This window comes from Sceloporus occidentalis, unplaced genomic scaffold (genome assembly GCF_023333645.1).
Source record: "Sceloporus occidentalis isolate IW3139 unplaced genomic scaffold, rSceOcc1.0.p SCAF_5, whole genome shotgun sequence".
Taxonomy (NCBI): Eukaryota; Metazoa; Chordata; class Lepidosauria; order Squamata; family Phrynosomatidae; genus Sceloporus; species Sceloporus occidentalis.
This window is the reverse complement of record NW_028316985.1, coordinates 83,242,596-83,264,361: the sequence shown is the minus strand read 5'-3', so window position 1 is coordinate 83,264,361 and position 21,766 is coordinate 83,242,596. Positions and strand designations below refer to the sequence as shown.

The 21,766-nt window shown below is 40.1% G+C and overlaps 1 protein-coding gene across 4 annotated transcripts in view; it reads right to left on the bottom strand.

Annotated features, from left to right (window-relative positions):
* Positions 1 to 21,766, bottom strand: part of ORC5 (origin recognition complex subunit 5) — a 109,521-nt gene that overhangs the window by 24,352 nt on the left and 63,403 nt on the right. The window lies entirely within an intron of this gene.

The window sequence follows — 21,766 nt, the reverse complement described above, 5'->3', positions numbered from 1 at the left end:
CTTAGATCTACTACTAACTTGTTACTTTCTTCCCCTTCTTGCAAATTCTTCTTTCCTTTATATTGTCTCGTCTGGTTTTTCTCTTCTTTATTCTGTTCCTTATTCCTTTCTGTAGCTTTTCTCAGGAATGCTCTGCTTTGTTCCGGTGTGGAGACCTTCGTTCTTTTATTATTCCACCAGAATGAGAGTCCCTCCGGCAGCTCCCAACGATAGGGGATGTCCTCTCTTCTCAAGAATAGGGTCAGCGCTGTATAGTCCTTCCTTTTCTTTAATATTCTTCCTGGGATATCCTTCAGTATTTTTAAATCTTGGTTTTTGTAACAAAAGGGTGTTTCATTGTGCTTAGTCAAAAAAAGGTCTCTCGTTCTTTTCTTAACAAAATAAAGTGCCACGTCCCTCGGAAGGCCCTTCTGTTTGGCTATCAGGGAGTTTATCCGATAAATCTTGTCCACTTCATCGTCAAAAAAAACTGGGTCTTTATCTAAAAATTTCGCGATTTCTGGTATCAAATTTTCTACTAGATTTTCATTTTGTTCTTCCACCAATCCTCTTATTTTAACACACTTTTCTCTCAGTTTTTGTTCCCATGCAGCTTTCTCATCAAGTTCTTCCTCTTTTTTTAATGATATTTTTGCCAGCTCTGTCTCCAATTTTTCAGTCCTAAATTCCACAATTTCAACTCTTTGTATAATTTTGTGATTTTCAGCGATTAATGTGTCAACTTTTTGATTTAATTCCCTTAAATCTGCTCGAATTTCCTGTTTAATTTCTCTTTTGAAATTGTTCATTTCTTTCGCCAAATTAGCAGTCAAATTATTTGACAAGCTTTCTAATTTTTCCAAAATAAGTTGATTCATATCAACACTTTTAGATAAATCTGTTGAAAGTTTCCTCTGCATCAAGGCCTGTTGATTGGCTTTTTGTGTCTGGCTTCTAGTTGTCATTCTATCTTTCTAAATCTTTTCTTTCAAAAAATAAAAGCGCAGTACCTTTCTCCTTCCTTTAATCAAAAAACAGAATAAGAAAAGTCAATCTCACAAAACTACTGAGAATTGGATCCTACTTAAATCCTCAATATTCCTAAGCTGTCCTGTGCACAAAAAAAAAAAAAAAAAAAAAAAAAAAAAAAAAAAAAAAGGTAACCAATGTTTCTTATCAGTATAAATTCCCAACTATATTGATTTAAGATACCCTCACAACTTATACCCCACACCAGTAGGCGATTTGTCAATTATCTATATAACCCAAAATTGAAAGTTCATTTGTAATATATTTGTCAATGAGACAAGATTTTTTTTTCCCCCTTCTCCTCCTCTTTTCCTTTTTTTTTTTTCCCTTTTCCCCTCCCTTCTTTTTTCCCTTTTTTTTTCCCCCTCCTTTCCCTTTTATCCCCCCAAATTAACAGCTTAGTTTCCAGAAATAATTTATAATTTTATAATTTGCGTTATTACACTTTCACAGTATTTTCTTCTTGGGCCTCTTCTGGGCAGTTATATTTTACACCCCCGTCAATTAATTACCCTTCTCCCTATGTCCTTGATAGTAATATTTTCTTTCTGCGTTGTCCCTTTGAAATGAATTATTGGGGATTCTTCCTTCTCCGTTCTTCCTTTGTACACCTTAATCCATATAACTGCCTTACTTTTGCTTCCCTTCTCCTACTGACCTTCTTTTGTCGTCACTTTATACCCAATCTCTATTTTTCTCCCCACAGTCCACCGACCCTTCTTCTATCGCCACTTTTCCCCTCCCTCCAAACCTCTTCCGTCAACCCAATACGACTTTTATTATCTTTCCTGGTGACCTTCTTCCGTTGTCGCTCTATCCTTCCACTCTCTTTCTTTTTACCAGTCCTCCAGCCCTTCTTCCGTCGTCGCTCTATCCCACAACTCTTTTCCTTTTTACCAGTCCTCCAGACCTTCTTCCGTGGACGCTCTATTCTTTAAACCCTTGCTTTGTTTCCTTCGGACCTTCTTCCGTCGTCGCTCTATCCCACAACTCGTTTCCTGAAATCAGTCCTCCAATTCTCCTTCCGTCGACGCTCTTTCCCTCGTCTCTCTATTTCTTCCTCTTCAGGGCCGCTCGGTCTCCAGTCTCTCTCCACTGCACTCCACCCCTCTCTTCTCAGACTCCTTCTCTCAGACTCCTCCACTCCTCCACTCCTCCCTTCCACTTATCTCCTCCAGATCCAGGTGTCTTCTCAAGGTTAGTCCATTAACTCTTTATATTCTTGGTTGTGTTATCTTTACCGTCCTTCTCATTCTAGAGTCCATTTTAAATTTCCTGAGTGGAGGGAGTGAATAATTGATAATAGGAGAAATCCAGTGTCCGATAGTAGTCCAAATTGTAGAAAATTATAGGAAAGACTTTAGAAAATCAAAAATCCACACTGAAGAGAGTATTTCTCTATCCCTCACAAATTGGGGTGACGACTTCCCAGGGTGAGAATTTTCCCTTTTTGTCCACTTTAAATTTTTTAAACTCCAACTCCAACTCCTGCACCGCTTTCTTCTTCCTCCGATTCAATGCGCTTTCTAAAGCTGTAAACAGTCTAGAAGGATTTAGTAGCCTCTTCCTTTATCCACTTCTTTAATTAAACAGTGATCTCAAATTGGAGGCGACTCTGTGCGAATCTATCGCTATACTTAGGCAGAGCGTGGATTGCTCTACAGACCCCCCGTCCCGGTTTTCGGTTCTGCCACGTAGCGGCTAGAACTTACTCTGCGAAGCAGTTCCAGTTCGGGTTGGGTCTTCCATCGAGCCCCCTCTGATTCCCTCGTCAACCAGGGGAATTTCCCGGTCCCCGAAAAACCCTTTCTGGGTCCGAGACTCTGCCTTAAGTTGGGACGTCTCCGCACCCTCCTCGGAGTCCGTCCTAGTGAGGCGCCATCACAACCGGAAGCCTAATTTAAAAATTAATGTTCTTTTCTGTATCCTGGGAACTGCCAAAAGCATGCAGGACCACTTTCTTAATTTTGTGTGTTCCCATTTTGTTTCCAAACTGATGGGTCATGGAACAACTGTGAATAGTACTACACAGACGTGGAACCCCACAACTGACCCTGCTGCACATTCCCAACCACTTACATAAGTATTTTTATTCAGGACTGCTGCCAACCTAAGGGAGAACCCCTGTAGTGCTCAAACAGCACATTTTTTTTTAAAAAAATCTACATTCTGGCACCCCTATTTTGCTGACATTCAGGGTCAGGGCTGGCTGGCAGCTCTGAATTCAGTCATTTTATTGCTATACAGCATTGGTGGTGGTGGTGGTGGGGGGGGGGGAGATATTCCAGTTTCCTTTCCTCAACTGACACCTTCAACTTTCCACAACACATATGACATCAGCATAAATATGATGGATTATATTCATACTATTTGTGTGACTTCTACTTATTTTAGACCTTCATTTTTTTCTTTTGATTAAAAATGTTATGTGGTTCTGCATCAATATGTAGTTTGCCCTTTTGATTTTTTGGTTTACTTTGTTTTGGTTTCATACTTAACCACCCACATTTGTTGAAGGGAAAACTGCGTTAAGGAAGATAGAAATACTGGACAAGGGCACCCATGAAGTTTGCAAACACATTCGTGTTCCATAAGCTGTTATTAGAGCTGAAGCAATTTTTCTGCAAGTGAAGTAGAGCTTCTGTCACTGGGCTGTTTTCATTATTTATTCTCAATACTTTACGAGGTTTTGTGGATCATTTTATCATAATCTCTTTGGAAAAGGAAATCATTCACAAAACACGAGAATAATCCAAAGTAGCAAACAAATTTTAAGTTAGATAGTTTTGAGGAAAGCAAAGTGCACAGCTCACTCCCAGGCAGTTCTGATGACTGGAAAAATGACAGACGGACTGAAAAATTAAGAGTGAGCAATCACACGTTCATAATGAAAATTAACAGGAGTGAACCACAGAGAATGAAAAGGGAGCAGAAAGACACAGAGAATATTGTGCCCCTCACTAGGGGAATAGGCAAGAGGAGCCCAGAATGCAGTCTCCTCTTTGGTTTACCTCTTCTGTTTCTTACCTGCTCTGCATACAAGTTTTCCATCCAGATGGCAGAATGTGGTTTGACACTGTGCCTCTGGACCATCATTATCTCTCTCCCTTTTGTTCCACTCCCTGCTCAAAGCTGGGAAGACATGGCCCATATTTCAAGAAAAGGGAGATTCTATAAAAGGTCTTTCAGCCTTATTACATATGAGGAAATTGACTGGACAGGCTTTTAAAAAGAAATTAGACGTTTTGCATTTGTAATGTGATAAATGCAGTGACAAACTAACTGTGCCCTTTGGTAGAAAATTAATCCTTGTATGTGTGTGTGTGCACAATATATTACTGTATTTCATTGTTATTAACAGAGTGAACACTAGTCAAATGAGGAAAGACTTGAAAATAGAATAATTGTTGTTTACTTTTAAAACATTCTAAACAAGAGGAAAAAATGGCTACAATATATCCACATATATTATTATATGTGCTGCGTGTATATAATGCATTCATGGGAAAATCTCAATTTGAGAGGAATCCAATTGGTATTGGGATGAATGATGAAGGTGGTGTAATGGCTTGCAGGGTTAATAGCTGTTGTTGAATTCTCACTTGTGATTGTAGTTTACATGGACCATTAAAAAGGAAATGACAGAGAACAGGAGACAGTGGTTTACATTATCAATAAAGAAATCCAACACTGGGGTGAAACAGATGGGCGGAAAGGGCAGCTTGAAGCCATCCCTTCCAAAGACAGTTTAGGGCCGCAGCAAACACACGCTGTGGTCCCAATCTGCCTTGAAGCCAGCCAAAAAAAGTAGCGGAAAAGATCCACTCCTTTTTCAGATGGCAAAAAGCAGCTTTTTCCCATTCTGCCATGGCCCCATGCTCCAGCAGTGTGCAGTGTGTAAACACCATGTTGCTGGAGTATCATGAAGCCACCCACATCTGGGCAGCCGGATGGCTTCAAGACGTCTCGAGGGTGTGTGTGTGCTGTCTAAATGCTAGGTCCCCAAGCCACCAGGAAGTCAGCTTTTAGAGCCGGTCTGTTCCGGTTCATTGTTGAGTGTAAATGGAAGAATAAGTATGAGGAAAAAAAAGTCTGTTCAGATACTGAAGAAACAATCTGAATAAGCATTTCTTCAAAAGCAGAAGCTATTATTTAAGACAGTCAATTACATATGTCTACCAAACTTAATGTAACCTTTGTTTTTGGTTCAGATGCGCTGTCAGATAAATAGAGCCCTGTGAAAGAAGTGCCTTCAGCACCCTCTTCTCACTGTACACAGCTCTGCAGGACCACTTAGAATGTTTACTGGACCTAAGGCAGGTGTAATATTTGGAGACCACTTGCTGCCCCCTACGATAACCTAGGCATCTGTATACAAAACTGCAGCCATGTTTAAGAATTACCACATGCACAGGGTAGAATTCCTGCCTTGTTCTAGGATCAAATCAAATATTTGCTTCATTTTCCTTCCAGGAGAAATAGTGATGGAGGTGTGTCCCTCTGGAATACCTCTTCTGAATTCACACTTTGCTATCTTTGGTGGTGCTTACTGGGTGTATCCAAACTGCACAATTATAGCAATTTGATAGCACTTTAACTTTCATGGCTTTATTCTATGGAAAACTGGGATTGTAGTTTGGTGAGGAACCTAGAATGATCTAATCTACTCCAATGTAACATAGCATTAGAGCTTCCTAGCAGAGAATTCTACCTATCTTACAAAACTACAAATCACAGGTTTCCAAAAGGCAGAGCCACAATAGTTAAACTACTATCGAACTGTTATAATTACCTTGTTTAGAGATACCCACTCACTCCTTGAACTCTTCCTGGTTGACCTGGAGTTCTTTGTGTAACAGGATGACTAGCATGTGTACAGTACGACAGAATCTTGTCTTGCAGTCTTCCATGTTCCATCTCTCCTTATTAAAACAAAGAAACAAACCTGGGGCTACTTGACCTGGACCACATAAGCCTGCCTGACCAATCTTATCTCTATTTCTGTCCAGACACCAAAAATATTTTGCATTTCCTTCATTTGTTTAAACTGTCTTACAGTGGGGCTACAAGTCTAACTAATAAATAGGCACCTCTCTTCCAACCTCCAGACGTTATATTTTGCACCCAGCTTAAATGTGACCAAAGCTGCAAAAATAATTCACTTAACCTTTTCTTTACCAGAATTGATGCACACCAAGATTTTAAACAATCACCTCAAGCCTCAAATTAATATCTGTTCTGTTTAATAAACAAAACATTTACTTTTTATGGCCAGGGAGGAGTCTCATTCTATCACAATTGCATGGTGAAATTTAATTTCACCTCAATATTCCTCTTATACTTGTAATTAAAAATTAAAACGAAATCTCAAGAATTCTAAGGACTAAAGTGGCAGGATCAGTGCAGACATCAATGGTATACAAAAGAACTTAGGCAGAGTTCTTTCAAATATTGTCTTTCACAGAAGTGTACAATGGAATCTTGGTATCCACTGGGGTTTGATTCCAGCTCCTCCCCCCCCCCCCCCCCCCCCCCGTGGATACAAAAATCTGTGGATGCTCAAGTCCCATTAAATACAATTATATAAAATAAGATTTGCTTACTGGAATTTATATTTTTAAAAAATATTTTCAAGCTATGAAAGGTTGCATTCATGGATAAAAAAAATCTGCAGTTAGGCAGGGCTGACTATATTCTTGATTAAGTTCAGGACATGCATGCACACAAAATGACTCCTGCTGCAAGCTCTCCTCCTGGGGCTCCAAAAATCCCCCCTCACCTACAAGAAGGCGACCCTCTATTGGAGTGGTATAACTAGCCTTAAAGGGACAGTATCCTGTAAGCTAGAAAATTCCAAGCTATAACTTTGTTTCAGACATCCCCTTTCTCTGCTGGATTTTGAAACTTTGAAAATTACATTTGTTCCACAATAGAGTTGTAGTAATAACATGACCAAGCTGAATTACTGCCACGCACATTTTGTAGCACAAGTGTTGTTATTACCACCATGCCAGCAACCACACTGGGCTATATGTAAGAGTCTAGACTGGGCTATTTTTGAAAATTTATTCTGAAAAAATTCAGAGGCTCTGAACAAAAATCAAAAGGTAGCTAACAGAGCTAGCTGCAGCTTGTGAAACAGTGGGTTCTTCACGTTGCAGTAGTGTGATGGTGAGAAACCTCAGCAAAGTTAAACGATTCAGTTTCCATTAATGTAGAAGATACTGAGAGCTGTGCCTCTAATGAGAGACTTGTTGAAATAGTGAAATAATATCCTCACAATAAGAATTTTCCCAGTACAGAATTTTTCTGCAAGATAAAACCTGTTGGGTGTTTTGTATGTATGTGTGTGTGAGACAGAAGAAAATTTTCTGTGCAGGGATGCCAGTTTATGCACAGAAAGCAACATCCTTGTGTAGAAAATCCCTCAGCCCCCACCCCACTGAGCACAGTTTGTGCAGAGTAAGTCCCAACAATAATCCTCAAAAACTATGCAGTTTCAGAATCTTCTCACAGCAGGGAGAAAAATATCAACATTATTCACTGTTGCATATATGCTGACTCTGATTGGCCGTTATGTCTGAATTTACAAATCACTGAGAAACTACAATAATTGCCATGGCTCTGTCACAGAAAGCTACTGCCTTGCAGAAATGGCAAGAGTATTGAATCAAGACACTCCTGCTCCATGGAACAAGGTATGAGCTTATCAAGCTGAACACTAAATGGGTGGAAAACCAAAACAGACAGCAACTCCAAAGCAGACTCAAAGTAAGCACCAGAATGCTGCCTCATTCACAGTAAGCCAGGATTCTAAAATAGCTAAAACCCAAGCTATAGAGAGCTTCAAATATTAAAAACAGAACCTTGGATTGTGAAACAATTGCCAGAAAGTAGCTGGCAACTATTCCAGATCTTGCAGTATGATGGTACAGTGAGCCCTTGGTATCCACTGGTGTTTGGTTCCAGGACACTCCCTTCCTTCTGCTGTAGATATCAAAATCTGTGGATGCTCAAGTCCTACTAAATACAATAACACAGTGAAATCGTATCCCCTCAGGATGACCAGATATCTTCTTTTCCCAGGATATGTCCTACATTTCAACCCTCTATCCAGGAGGAATTTCAAAATGTCCTCCATTTGAACATGACTAAGAAGCATGACTTTATATTTATGTAAGTGTTTTTAGCTTTTATGTTGCAATGTACTCCATTTTTCTTGAATGGCCTACATTTTGTGGTGTCTTGTCCTCCTTTGCAGTAATAAGAGCTGGTCACCCTGTATTCCTTATATAAAATGGCAAAATCAAAGTTTCCTTTTTGGAATTTATATCTTTTTGGAATATTTTCAACCTGTGCATGGTTGAGTCCATGGATAAGGAATCCATAGATATGGAGGGCCAACTGTAAAATGATCTTGTGAGTCTGGGACTACATGAGTTCTATATATAACTCATGATGGGAAAACCTATAAATAATGGTATACAGTTGTAAGCATGAGTGAACTGTGAAAATAAAGTGGCTATTTCTAACAAATGGCTGTTTCAAAGGGCTGGGGCACACTTGGTACACACAAAAGGGACAATCACTGTTGTTATTGTAAAATCCAGAAAGAAGCATGGAAAAACTAGAAAGCTGGAGTGGGACTGCACCAAATATCCCTGTAGATCTCTTAGCTCCAAATAACAGAAGCAAATGAATTAAGGCGTGCATCATATAAGCCCAAACACCCTAGGAAAGATAACTTTGAGAACAGCCAGCAAGAAAATAATAAGTGATTCAACTGGGTCCACATTTAGTGAAATGGCTTCTAAATAAAAACCACCCTGTAGTATTCATGTTATATGCTTGCTTAATGCAAAAGGGAAGGAACATTTTAAAGGGTTAATTATAGCATGATGCTGAGCATTCCAGGCTAACTGCAACTTGTTTAATTGTAAGTATTATTGTAATGGCTTTTAGTGTTGAAATCATTCTACATCATATTAAAATTATTAGTTGTTACAGAATAATTCTTACACAGCCTTTACTGTTTCTTTTTAAATAGCTCAACATTAAGATTTTTTGGCTGCACTTGTTCAAAACCCACTGCTGCTTGTACTTAAACTCATACAGATGTTAAAACCACTAGTATGTAACAAATGCAGTTTGAAAACCAGATGTCATTTTGAAAACACATTTCAGACACAATGTACAAAACTAGTCTCATGGAAATAAATTCAATGATGCTTGCACAAATTAAGCTCACATAAAAGACCATTTCCTTTAGTCTGTGGCAAACCAAACTTATGCTTAGCATGTGAGGGAGGAGGGCTGCTTCTTTAAAAACCGAATAGATTTAAAATATATAGATTATTCTCACGTTTGTTGGCAAGGGTTCTCATAAATTTAAAAGCCTGATAAAGTTAGGTGTTTGCAGGTGTGTGTGTGTGTGTCTGTATAAAGGGTAAGCTCTGCCAGTAAAGCAAAACTTTAAAATTACATGGAGCCTTCCATGTAACTCAAAACCTTGCATACTTAAATTAATCTATGCTAATTTAGTCTAATAAAAAGAACACCACTTTAATGAGAATTGGAAAATATCCAGTCTGTCAACCCCAACATGTGTCACAAGGAAGGAGTGCAGACTGGAGGGGCCAACTCAGCCTTCCTTTTTCTGCAGCTCCACTTTGCAGTTTATGTCATGTACCTTTCATGTCTAGTAGCTGGGAGGCAGACAGATTAAACAATGGCAACGGAGGAAGGCCTTTTATTTTTCTGCAATTTAGTTTCCTCTCTGCTTAAAGGTGCACGAGACAAGACAAAGGGAGTAGAGAGAAGATGTAATTTCACACAAGATGTTGTCCCCAAGTATAAGAACACAACTCTGTCCAGCAACTTAAAATTTTAGCTCCAGCTGGTAAAAGTTATGTGCATAGACATGTTGTATCCAATATGTTTTATGGCATTCACATATTGTCTTGCCTCTATAGATACTATGGCAGCATACAGGCTAGATTCCATGAAGGTCTCACACTGAGACACTGGCCAGATCCAGGTCATGTACCTTAACTGTGCCATGTGCCTTCAGATCAAGCCTGGAACTAAGCTTTGACACTAGGCCTACTCCACTTCTATGGCTTCTTTCCGTTAGTGCCACCAAAATATGCCTCATCACATGAGGACCACTACAAACTGCATCACTATTCCCAAATGAGTATTCTGCAGTCCTTGGAAACAATAAAGAATCACTTGCTATTCTCACATGGAAATATGCCGCAGGTAAACATTATTTTAGTCAGCATTCAGGTTCCATAGATGAAACGTTTTAAATACCCTTGGAGGGAATAACTTAAAGGAGCACATAGCAAGGTTAGAGGGGGCTGTAGTTAGATAACCCATTTTCTTTCTTTTTCCCTTAATCAGCATTTCCACTGCAAATCATCCCTGTGCAATATGATCAAATAAAGTCCCTTTTATTGGGAACCCTTTTCTAAGCCTCACTGGTGTGTGAAAGTTGCACACATGGAAAAGGTAAGGTTAATCACTAATTTATTTTGTCTCATATAAAGTATTACTGCTAAAAAATCTGTACTAAAGTCACAGTCATTTCAAAATCATTATTCATTTAGTCCTTCTCTTCATTTATTAATGAATTTTGCCCTTTCCATACTATATCTTAACTGATAAAAAATTGGAAATAGTCCCAGTTTTTATAGTATCTTCAGATAGCTAGCATTAACTCATATCAATTCATATTCTGCACCTACTTATATGTTTGCATGATTCACAACAGACATCTCTCTCTTAAATTTCTTACTTAACTATTTTTAACACACACACACACACACACACACACACACACGACTCCCTGTGGTTTCCTATCTCTATTATGGCTCATGCCCTTCTCTGCTTCATTTTGGTAATGCCACAGCACCTGGCATTTTTACAGCATTTCTACATCCCACCTGCGTACACCCATGTACGTTTGTGTCTTTTTTTGCCTCTTTTGTTAACCATCTTCGAGTTGATTCCAACTCATGCCGACCCTGCAGATGACACATCTCCAAGACTTCCTATCCTCCATTGCTCTGTTTAGGTCCTGCAAATTCATACCCATGACCTCCTTAATATAGTCCATCCATTTAACATGCAGCCTTCCTCTCTTTCCACTTCCCTTCACCTTTCCTAGCATTATTGTATTTTCTAATTAGTCATGCCTTCTCATAATGTGGCCAAAGTACAACATCCTCAACTTAGCCCTGGTGGCGCAGTGGTTAAATGCCTGTACTGCAGCCATTCACTCGAAACCACAAGGTTGCGAGTTCAAGACCAGCAAAAGGGCCCAAGCTCGACTCAGGCTTGCATCCTTCCGAGGTCGCTAAAATGAGTACCCAGACTGTTGGGGGCAAATTAGCTTACTTGCTAATTAGCTTACTTGCTGTTCACCGCTATGATCTTTGGAATAGCGGTATATAAATAAAACAAATTATTAATCATCTTGGCTTCCAGGGAAATTTCCGGCTTGAGCTGTTCTAGGACCCATATGTTTGTCTTTTTGGCTGTCCACGGTATCCTCAGCATTCTTCTCTGGCACCACATCTCAAATGAACTGCTTTTCCTCTTATTTGCTTACTTCACCTCTCACATCCATACATGGTAATGGGAAATACAGTGGCTTGTACGATTCTAAATTCCATGATCAGTTGTATATCTTTACTCTTTAGGATATTTTCTAATTCTTTCTTTTCTTAGGTCTTTGCCTTTAACTTTACTCAATTTTCATTCTTTATTCATGTGTTCCCATACCATACCATATCATACATGTTAGTGCATTAGTAGTGCCTGAAGTTGTACTTAAAGGCAACTGAAAAAAATGTAGCCATAATTGTGGAAATGCTGGTTGTCTCTATGTACCAGGCTACCCAACGTGAAGACTTTCTGCTTAGTGTGGAAGACAGAATTTCACAATTCCCAGAAAAATGAGAAAAAAAACATACACACTAAATCCCTCTTTTATGTAGGTACTCAGCGTTCTCTCTTCATATACTCTGGTGAATCTACTGCCCAGGAGATCACTAATGTTTCTCTCAATATTCATCCATATGAATGAAGGGAAAGAGCAGACAGAAAGCGTTGTAATGAATGAAGCTGCTTATATACAAACAAGAGTGATGCTTTTATTGTTTAAGCTCCTGCATGTAAACCTTTTTTGTGCACATTAATCAGAATACATTAAATTACAACTTCCTTTCTTTCTACTGTTTAAACCCATGTGCAAAGCTTTCTTTGTGCACATTATTCAGATTACAGTATACTATAATTTTCTCTCTTGCATTTTTTTAGTAAAGCATCATGATACCTGAACAACATTAAGTAAAACCTGTGTTTGCGTAAGCCTCCCTTGTATTGTAAATATTTGTAAATCACATCTTTTTTTATGCATCTACATTACATTATCTGTAAGTTGGAGTAAAGCTGCAGAAAAGGAACTGCAGAGGTCTGATAAAAGTACTTCTCACACAGCAATTCAGCATGGTGACTGAACACTATCATGATTAGTATTTGAATGAGATGGTGATTTCATTTGAATTGGGAAACCCCAGTTCTTTTTCTTTTCAGCAGTTTTTTAGATGGTTTAAAATGTCTGAACTATTCTATGGAGGGGGAAAAGTTAAGATGGAAATAATCCTTACAAAGTCCTTTTCTCTGGCTACTGTGATTATACTCTAAATACAATCAGTTTAGTTATATGTAGTTCAAAAGCCCACAATTAAAGATAATGAAGTTTTCAATCAAGTAATAGCTTGTTTGCAGAACCTTTCTTCAATGTTACTATTGTGTTCGATAATAGTAATTATTATGGCAAAAATCATAGTGCTGGAAGACACAAATAAATGGAATACTAGAGGCAATATACATATAGGGCTGAGGAAGTATGGATGGGTCTACCAGCAACTAGGAGCCTCTGGTCTCTGAAATTCAAGAACACTGTCTCTGCTTTAAATGCTTCTTCCTTGGGCAGCTGTTAGAGCTACAGAGTCATAGAATTGTAGAGTTGGAAGAGACCACAAGGGCCATCCAATCCAACCCCCTGCCATGCAGGAACTCTTAATCAAAGCATCCTTGACAGATGGCCATCCAGCCTCTGTTTAAAGACCTCCAAGGAAGGAGACTCCACCACACTCTGAGGGAGTGTGTTCTACTGTCAAAGAGCCCTTACTGTCAGGAAGTTCCTCCTAATGTTGAGATGGAATCTTTTCCTGTAGCTTGCATCCATTGTTCTGGGTCCTATTCTCTGGAGTAGCAGAAAACAAGCTTACTCCTTCTCAATATGACATCCCTTCAAATATTTAAACAAGGCTATCACATCACCTCTTAACCTTCTCTCCAAGATAACATCCCCAGATCCCTAAGTCGTTCCTCATAGGGCATGGTTTCCAGACCCTTCACCATTTTAGTCGCCCTCCTTTGGACACGCTCTAGTTTCTCAACATCCTTTTTGAATTGTGGTGCCCAGACCTGGACACAGTATTCTAGGTGAGGCCTGACCAAAGCAGAATAGAGTGGCACCCTGTCCAAAAAAAGGAGCAGCAGCTTTTGCTGCTGCAAACCGACTCAAGATTTGATGAGTGTCTTTTGCTTGCTGTGCCCAAGTATTAGGGCAACCATGACATCAGTTAGATCAATGGTAACTTGAAAACAGGCGTTTTCAATATCAGTTCCCAAATTACAGAATCAACTACCTGCTTAAATTTTTTGGATTCATGCTTGGGCTTTTAAGCATCTGTTTATTTGGGTAGATATTTTGTGGTTAATGTTGTTTTTAAATTTTGTTTGTTTTACTGGCTGTTGTAGAGTTTCCAGACATTGATTTTTCCACTAAATTACATGCATGCTGTTTCGTTCTGTTGTTGTAAACCATTCTACCAAAAAGTGGATTATAAAATTCCGGAACAAGGTTGGGCCTACATGCAGAGACACACAAAATGAATTCACTTTTCCCTTTCCATGGAATTTGAACGTTGTTTAAAAACAGCCATACACAGAATCATCACATACATATATTCAGAACAAAAATTGCAACAAAGCATTTATCCAGTATTTAATAGAATCAACTCAGTAAAGCAGGCAGGTATTACCCATGTGTTGTGGGTGGAATGAATTGGGCTTGCTTAAGGCTATCTGTGTAATTTATGATTGGAGTAAGATTGGAAAGGGAAATGTCCTAACTCACAATCCCAGCTCCACAAGGAATCTTGAGACAAGATTATAAAATAGAATTTCTAGAGACATTTTAGAATCGTCGAGTTGGAAGAAACCTCAAGGGCCATCCAGTTAAACCCCCCTGCCATGCAGGAACACACAATTAAAGCATCCCCAATAGATGGCCATCCAGCCTCTGTTTAAAAACCTCCAAAGAAGAAGACTCCACCACACTCCGAGGGAGTGTGTTCCACTGTCAAACAGCTCATAATGTCACCAAGTTCTTCCTAATGTTGAGGTGGAATCTCTAGTTTGCAGTCATTGCTCCATGTTCTAATGTCTGGAGCAACAGAAAACAAGCTTGCTCCATCCGCAACATGATCCTTCAAATATTTAAATAAATATTTATTGGGAGGAAAGTTCAGCTGATGCAAAAGGAGGACTGGAACAAAACACAGTGCAAGATCTAGTCCATTCCAACCACGTACAAGCCTCAACCTTGCACATATTTCCTGTAACAGTTTAGCTATGTGTGTCAGGTGGGAGGAAGGACTGCCTTAGATCTAACCCTGTTAGGATCAGCATGAGCAAGAGTAGAAAGACCAGGCCTTCTTAAGGTACAAATGTCTGCTGCAGGGGGCTTATATTAATAGCAGATGCTTCTAATGTAATAATCACCTTCTGTGATGTAAAGCCTTGGTCCTGCTTGTACTAATTAGCCATAAAATATTAATAACAGTTTAACCTCCTCATTCCTTTAAATACATATGCAACATGTAACTGAAAGACTTTTGAGAACATCGTCTCCACTGAAATCCAGCTGAAAAGTTATCAGTACAGCGTTAACATTTTCCCGCTAATGAAAGCAACCAATTACCATCACCTAAAGAGGCATGAAACTGGGCTAGGACTTCATTTCAAGGGACGGTACTCTTGTACTTATAACTACAGATCAAAAAAGGTGGGATGGCGAGAGAACACACCACTAGGTTTTCTACTTGATACTTAAATTACACAGAAGTGCAACATGTACTGCTATACCAGGAATTTATACAGTTCCACATAGACTTTGGGTAAAAACAAGAAATAAAAGCATAGGGCAAAGCACAGGTTAGAATGAGGATTTCAGCTCTGTCAGAGACCATGATCCACAAAGGGGCCGTTTCCACTTGTGATTTACAACGATTTAAAATACACCGTTTTAATTAAAACCGATTCAAAATAACCCTGGTCTTATCCCACTTTTTTTTCTTCGTTCTCATTTACCAACTAATTCGCTTTAAGTGATCCGCTTGCGTTCCTATTCAAATAAAACAGTGTATATATAAACCGGTTTTAGCCTTATTTCGTTCCCACTCACCATTTTGGGGCTGTCAATCAAAGCAACGTCATCAAAACGTCACTTTTAAATTTCGCGGTTTTTTTATAAAAGAGCCAATGAGGAGGCACTTAAAGTGCGGCGGGAAAGGGAAGGAGGATTAGATGTGAGGAAAGGGAGAATAGCCTTCCTTCTCAAACAAAGAGCAGGCTTGCATTTTTTTTTCCTTCTGTCTCCTGGGGGGAGGACAGGACAGAAGGTTTCGGGTTACTCCTCTGCTCTGCGAGGCTGTGTGTGTTTAGGAGGGAAAGGAGGGGTAGCTTTGCCCACAGCTGGGAGCCTGCGCTTGCAGGGTGAATTCTGAAGACAGATTTTTTTCCTTCCTTTTTCCTCCCGAAGGAAGGGGAGTCCTGCAATTATCCGTGGGGAAGGATGGTTGAGGGGAGAGAGAAACTGCCTCCCCAAAGCACTTCTGCTTGGCTGCTGCCTTTGAAAAAAGACCCCAGAGAGGCTGGCGGAGGCTGCTTGCTTAGGGAAAGCTCCTTCCAGAGGAACTATGATGGGTTTTGCAGGACGGATCCCCGCTTCATGGCTCTATAGACAGCCTAGGGAGGGAGCACTCTTCCCCTCCATTACAAATGGTGTTCATTGACACACACACACACACACACACAGGGTTTCCTTATCTCCCCCGAGATTGCTGTGCAGCAACCCTCTCCTTGAGTGGCACGGATGCTGAAGAGATTAAGCGCCTGTAAACCATTAAAATAAAATAAAAATTAAAAAAATCCTTATCTCTTATTGAAAGACCGCAGCAGAAAAAAGGGGTGAGGGAAGCAAAGATGGCGATGGCCACGATGGATGGGGACAGAAAGGGCAACTCCCCCAAGCCGGCCCATCGCGCTCCGCTCCTCCCATCCAGCTAACCCGATTTCAGAGGCTGATCGTTCCCATTTAAATAACTAGATTCCTATCCCGAATCAAGGAAAAAATAGAAGGTTCAACCCTTCTATTTTTTTTACGCGGGTTATACGCCTTTAACGCGGTTTATAAAAAGAACCAAGATATGAATCGATTTCAAATGGGGACGCATGCGGGGTGATCTAGAACCGTTCTAGGTTTAAATCGGGTTCAAATGGGCACGCTACTTTCTGAATTGGCTTCGTAACCCGCGTTATACCCCAGTGGAAACGGCCCCCAAGTTTCCCCGCTGTCCTCCTCTTCCTTTCTCAGACAGAAGTGGTTGTCCAAAGCTCACCTTTCTCTTCCCCTCCAGGACAGAAAAATTTGGGGAAGCAGAGAAGGAATCAGGGTTTCCAGGTTTCATGGCCTCCTTGATCAATTGACCATCCCTGCCAATTCCAGGTTCCAGAGGGAAATAGGGGAGAGGAGAAGTAAAACTGTAACATTGTAAGGCAAGCAGGTATTATCCCAACTGATAGGCCCAACTACAGTAGAATCACGCTTTTTATGGGATATATGTATGTATTTATTTGCAATCTAGCTACTGTTTCAATGGATCACCTCTAGCTGGGACTAGCAACTGGATTCTGGCCATGTCTACAGTCCTGCCTTGAAATACAGGGTCATTCTATGGAAACATTTTTGACACAACAGGAAGATATGCTTAATTAAATCTCCCTGGCTTATTTGCTCACATGTGAAAAGAGAAATAAAGTGGGAGCTAACAGTGTTTCATCATTACTTATTAAGGGAGAATTGATGGCTTACTGTGTTGTGCACATTCTCTATAAACGCGAATATTTTAAAGACATTCGTTTATCAGAAAAACTCAAATATGCAGATCAAGCTTGATGAGGCACTATACTAGCACAGAAGCAGTTGCACAACTGGGTGCCCCTCCTCAGAGGTTGCCTAAATGCAGTTCCTGATGCAGTCAACTGTTCCTCAAGCACACACACAATTTTTCTCTTACTTTTAACTTGGAGGCTGGGAAACCCATACACCAAAACACACAGGTAAGCTTAAAGCCATGATCCCTGCTGGTTCTCTGACTATTCTGGTGAACAATGATGTAAAAGTATGTGCCATCCTGGCCATACAATTCTCAAAGAAATGAAAACCTGGTTAAAAGCATGAAACAATGTAAATAATACTCTTGTTTAGCAGTAAATTAATTACATTTATTTGTAAATTAACTATATTAATATGGTTTAATAGTTAGAATTGCACCAGTGTTTCAGAAACATATGAAGTAATATTGATGGGGAAACTTGATTTAAACTATTGACTGAAACTGGGCTTTTTTCTTGCTGACTATAATCATAACAAAGATGCAGAACATAAGCTTCATGATTAAAGCAGTTTTTTCCTTGAACCAGCTATGCTGTATACACTGTCAGCATGCCAGTGCTCTATGGCCCTATTGAAACCATATTGACATGCCAGTGAGTCTCCTTACCTATATGCACAAATAAAAAACATTTGAGTGAGATATTGGCCTTCCCAGCTCCTTGCCCAGATACATTACGTGCTTTGTTCCTAGAGCCTGCCTAAATTGTCTCTCTTATAGCCAATATTGGCTAAAAGAGTTGTACTTTCTTGTAATGAAATTACATTACATATGTCTTAAGGGTATCTTTCAGAACTATAGTTTAAAAATTCTTAAGTACAATCACTCCCTCTGGCTTAACCACAAAGTTGTTTGATGGTACTTCAATTAGCACTTCCGATTTACGTACATGGGTTATTTTTTCCCATGTAAGTAGATCAAAATTCATGCAAAGAATATAAAGCACAGAACAATAAAGCAGAAATACATATGAATATTCACTGGCACTTCAGTCTAGCAGTTTATTATAGCCCTGAAATCCAGCTGTGCTTGCATATTCTTATATACTTGCTGACTATAAAATAGTCAACATGTGGGTACATCTGAAAGGACTGGGTTGCAGACTAGCAAACAATTCACATTTAACGCTGTATGTGATACATTCCCTGGCAGTGATTCTTCAGACACCTGTAAATGCTTTGTTTGTGCACAATATGAGCACAAAAAAAAAAAAAATAAGATTTAATTTTCATTTGGGTACTCTTAAAGTGACACAACCAAAATGTGTTGCCTGAGCCTGTTCTTTGCCAGTAACTTCTCCATTATATTGCACTACTTATACAACCACCAGAAATACAGTCATCCCTTGGTATCCACGGACTTGCCATTTGCAGTTTCGATCATTTGCAGATGGCAAGCCCATGTGGTCCCCAATGACGGTGCGTGCATGCAGCCCTGCCACCATTAGGGATAATGGGACAAATTCTCCCTCCCTCCTTTCTCCCCTCCTTCTTCCCCCACGTGAAGCTTCTGTCCTGGGCTTATTTTGGGGGGCAGAGGCTGCAGCCCTGTCAGCTGCAGGGAGCCAGTGCCAGAGAAGGGGCTTGGGATTAGGGGCAGAGGCTGAAAGACCCAAGTCACCGTGCTGGTTCCCTGTGGCCGACAGGGCTCCAACCTCCACCCCCAAACTAAGCCCAAACAGAAGCCTAGCATAGGGAGGAAGGAGGGAAGGGAGGGAGGACTTGTCCCATTGTCCCTCCCTCCGTGTGAGGCTTCCATCCTGGGCTTAGTTTGGAGGCTGAGGTTGGAGCCCTGTCAGCCGCAGGGAGCCAGCACAGGGTCTTGGAGCCTTCACCTACAACCCCAAGCCCCCTTGCTGGAGCTGGCTCCCTGTGGTCAACGAGGCTGCAGCCTCCACCCCCAAACTAAGCCTTTGCACAGGGGTGGGAGGGAGGGAGGGCTTGTCCCATTGTCCCCAATGGCAGTGAGGCAGCATGCACATGCCACCATTGGAGTCAACTGGACTTGAGTATCTGCAATTTTGCTTTCCGCAAGGGGGTCTGGAATGGATCCCACGTGGATACCAAGGGACGACTGTACTATTTTATTTATATGAGGTTTCATGCAGATCTCGGCAATATTAGACTCAGTGGATTTATACATAAAGATTTGGAAGAATGGGCTACGGTATGGTTTTCTTTGGGACTTTATCAAACTCGAGACACATGAAAATTTAAAAGACTGTTGAGAACTAAAGTTATCAGAAGAGCCAAATGGTGAGGAAAATGCACCTTTCAGTTTGTTTAAAACTGCACCATATCTCTTGCCCAAGTAACTGAGAGCAAGAAACACTGATTTATGTCATATTCATCTACGCTATAACCCAGCAAATTACATTCATCCATCCACATTTGCTGAGGTTAGGGGCGCAGGACCTCCCGCGAATGTGAAAAACCACAAATAAAACACTATGTTTTTACCTGAGGGAACACCTCTCTAGGAATCTCTATGTCCTCCAGTGCAACTCTGTGGTCAACATCTGCCAACACACAGAATTATGCTGGAGGAGCTACAAAGGCTTAGTGAAGTGTTTTCTCTAAGAATCTCTCTAGGTCCTTCAGTGCACCTAGATATTCTTAGAGAGAACATATTAATAAAATCCATGAATAATCAAATCTGCAAAAGTCAAAGCTGCAAATATGGAGGGATGAGCGTAGTTGAAACTGAGATAATGGTGTGGTTCAAATATAACACTAGTGACTAGTCAATAATTCAGCAGTATGAGGAGCCCTGGTGGCTCAGTGGTTAAATGCTGTTACTGCAGCCACAAGGTTGTGGGCTCGATCCCAAGGCTTCAAGGTTGACTCAGCCTTCTATCCTTTCACAGGCTGGTAAAATGAATACTCAGCTTGTTGAGGGCAATTGGCTTACAGATTGTAAACTACAGTCGGCCCTTCTTATACACGGATTTTTTATACACGGATTTAAGCATACACGGTTTGAAAATGTTCCAAAAAAGTATAAATTTACCTTGATGTTCCATTTTTTATTAGGGACACCATTTTGCTATATGGGACTTAATGGGACTTGAGCATACACGGATTTTGTTATACACGGGGGATCTTGGAACCAAACCCCAGCGTATAACAAGGATCCACTGTACTTAGATAGTACTGGGTTCATTGATACGTAGTATAGAAATGTAAAAGCTATTGCTACCACAGTATAAGAATAAGGCTAGGTGGCCACTGATGTCCTACCTCTGCTGTGATCACAAAGGAAAGTCTGAAAACTTTCATTTTAGATTAAATACAGATTACCATGTTGTTCAAACTTAAACAAGCTGTTGAAGTGAGCTGCAAGCCAAACTGAAGCTGCATTTTTTTAGTTTAATTTCACAACCTTTAGTTAAGATTAACCCCTGTTTTTCCAGATTTGGACAACAGGGCCAGCTGTGATTAATAACAGAAACTTCCAATCACCCTTTTAACAGCTCCCCTTTATGGCTAACCATCTTTTAACATTATGTAATCCATCTTTTAGCATTATGTATATTGAATTCCACTGCTGAATGGGGATTTGAATCCAGGTATCCACCACTCCATCCAGTACTGTACAATTGCTGAAATAGCCACATAGTAGCTGATTGCTCTCTGTAGCAATTTAATTTGTCTTCAAGAGAAATCTATAGGAAAGCAATGCTCAGGAGATGTGATACTGAATACTTCTCCCTCCAACCTAGTAATATCTGTTCTTGATTGACAGTGGCTCTCCAGAATCTTAAGCAGAAGTTATTCCCACCTTGTGCAGAGGTTATTCCCACTAGAGATGTCAGCGACTGAACCTGGGGCTTTCTCCATACAAATCATGTGTTATACAACCAAGCTAGATTTTCTCATCTGGGAGTAACACATAGTACATGCAACTACCTATCAAAATCTGGTCCATCTAAAAGTTTGCTATTTGGGTTTTTAAATTTCATTTTCTTTCTTCTTAGAAATAAGAAGGTAGATGAGTTGTCATTTGAATAACAGAAGCATGATGAGACGAGACTTTGGGTGTGGCCAGAAAATGGGGCTGGTTATAGGTTTTTGTTTTGTTAAAAAGAGATTCTTGTCTTCAAACAGGCTAATCTCTTTCTAGCAGAACTTCCCCAGGCCAGCAAATCAATCTTCTTCCAAAAAAAAACCCTCCCTAATTTTCAGGCTATCATAAAAATAGCAGTCAGATAAATACACACACACAATTTTGGGGACCTAGCCTTACTATTCATAATGCTATCAACAACAGTCAAACAAAGACAGCAAGCTGTAGACCAAACCCCACCTGTTATTGAAACCGTAATAGACCCATCAAATCAATGGGAACCTAGTGAATTAACACTTATGTACGTTCCACTAATTCAATTCATTTACGTTGGCTGGGTCTAACATCTGCATTTAGGTTTGTTTTTGTAAGTGCTT